This window comes from Egretta garzetta, unplaced genomic scaffold, assembly GCF_000687185.1.
Source record: "Egretta garzetta isolate BGI_Z169 unplaced genomic scaffold, ASM68718v1 scaffold11, whole genome shotgun sequence".
In the NCBI taxonomy this organism is placed as follows: Eukaryota; Metazoa; Chordata; class Aves; order Pelecaniformes; family Ardeidae; genus Egretta; species Egretta garzetta.
This window is the reverse complement of record NW_009258621.1, coordinates 1,423,428-1,425,982: the sequence shown is the minus strand read 5'-3', so window position 1 is coordinate 1,425,982 and position 2,555 is coordinate 1,423,428.

Here is a 2,555-nt window from a genome sequence, read left to right as displayed (position 1 = left end):
AAAAGAGGCAGCAACTGAAATAGCAAGGGCCAAGCCTATGCACGAGCTGTAGGTGAGAAACAGGCCCAAACTCTGCCTACCAAATGGTGATGCTCTAAAGCACGGCAGTCCTGACACCAGGGGCTCACCCTGCCTTTCCCCACTTGCTCCAGCTGAGTGCAAATGGAGAGGCTCAAGGAGAGGGTGTAACGCTGCCATCTCATGCCTTTGGAAACCCAGAGCCAGGAATCAGTCCCACCTTCTCCTCTTCAAAACCCACTTTAAAGGTCAAGAGTTTTTTTTTTTTTTTAATACGTTTGGATCTCCTAGCCTCAGAGCTTGCATGGTGTAGCTGGGTCAAATTTTCTCCTGCAAAAGGTCTTTTGGAAGTGAAAGCTGCGTGCCTCACAGCATCCAGCCCCTGAACTGGGTCCCTGGGCCAAGGCCACAGAAAGTGCTGGCTCAGACCAGCTGGAAGGGCCGTTGGCAGAGAATCCTGCCTCTAACAGCAGACACCGGGGGCCAGGTTCCTCAGGAACCAGGGAGGATGTCTTTGGGCATGGTACGCCTCCATTGAGTCCTCTCCCATGAAGTCATCCAATGTTGCTTTTCAAAGTGCCACAAGGGTTTGACAGCCCTGGTGCCAGAGGAGAGGAGCCCTTACCTTTTCCAGTCTGTGTAAAGCAGTACCTCCTTCTGCCTGTTTGAACACACCGGCAAATGATTTATTTGCTGCTCCTGGTTCTTGCATTACAGAGACAACGAAAGCTCTGTCTCATGCACTTGCTCTCCACCATCAGGCATCTCTTTTCCAGGCTAAGCCACCCTAATCTATTTAATGATTCCTCAACCAGAAGCTGCCCAGAAACTTTGATTATCTTCGGTGCTTTTCTCTGTACATATTTCTATTCCTCTGTGGGTGGAAGAAGATGGGTGCAGCACCCTCAGAGCAACTCTGGCACTACCAACATTGGCCGTGAGCCTCTGCGTTTATGGAGAAAGAGTCGATTTTTGCAAGAGGAGTTCAACACCCCCAAAGCAAGCTGTGTGCTGGTGCTGCATTGTGAGTCTCACCTACAAGATGCTGCGTGTGCCTTGGTGCCTTGGTTGAAAGCATTTGGTTTGCTGGCTTGGAGAGCAAATGAGTTCTGGTCTCGAAACGACTCCGCAGTTCAATTCTGCCATCTGCAGCTCACGTCTGAAACTACGGGAGGCCCCACAGGCAAGCTCCTGTCTGGGGATGGGCAAACAACCCCCTGTTTAAATAATCTTCCCAGGTGAAATTTCTATGTTTAAACTTTCCAGAGGTGATAACAGGAGAAACAGGCTTTTAAGATGAATGAATATACTGTAAATGAGATAAAATCAGTTCCCTAATAATTAAGTAGAGAAAATGTACACCTTAAATGACAAATTAAGATGAGATGAGCCTCAGGGGAGTGTCTCCATATCAGCGGTACAGGGATCTTATAGCCATGTTGTTTCTCAGCAGTTCTTATGCAATCAGTCCATTTTACAGGATGAAATAAGGTTTGTTCAAATACTTTGGCTCAGAAAACTCAAATTTGCCAGAGCTTTGCAAGCCTTCATTATATTTTTGGTTTTTGCTGGAAGACAATTTGGTGCTTACCTGAAGAATGGGTCCAGGTGGATTGCCAAAAGTATTTGGTAAATATTTGTTTGGATTCATAAACCCCAGACATCAAGCAGTGTTCAAACAGCTTGGTAAGAGGGTACCATGGTGACTTCTCTGACCCTACGTGCCACCAAACCAATTCTTCTGCCAGTGCATCCCTCTGAACCTCACCAGGATGGATCCCACCATAACCCAGGTAGCTATCATCAATCATCATCCCCATCCCAACATCACCGCTTCAGATCTGCATGCCAGAGGAGAACATCGTGCTCCATCCGTCTGCACTCCTGTATTATACATGGCATGGCACGTCCCTGGATTAATGAAGTCTTCATCTAACCAGAGCCTATCTTGTCAAAAAAGAGAAACTATCTGTTCCTGACCTAAAAATTTCTACCGCTGATTTTCTGCCACTTTAGCCTCAGGCTTTTCTAAAGGCTCTCCTGTTGTTCAGTCAAAAGTAAAAGGGAGTTTTGGCAACCCTGCCCCCTTTTTTTATCTTGTTTGCTCTGCTATTGACTTACTGTGGGACTAGAGAAGGAAGCAACTCTTCTATGCCTCAGTTTTCTCACCTGAGCAACAGAATCAATTCATCCATGAAGTGCCTCAAAAGCCATGAATATTTCTCTAAAAGCCTAACGCCAGCTATTTTTTGTTAATGCTGTGCTAGAAGTACATTATTATATTGAAATTTCCAAAGGCTCCTGCTTAGCATCTCACACAAAAACGCCATCTCAGTAACAGCAGCCTGTTCATTAGAGAAATGATTTTTAAATGCGTGACTCATGAATGACTCTAATGTAGGGCAGCGTGCCGATCCACCGCTGGCCAGGCAGCACGGAGGGCACGGCCCTGGCCGACACCGCCAGGGCTCAGCACGGATACCACATATTTCCCTGAACCTTTCAGCAGCTTTGCAAACAGCTTCTGGCTCTTGCCT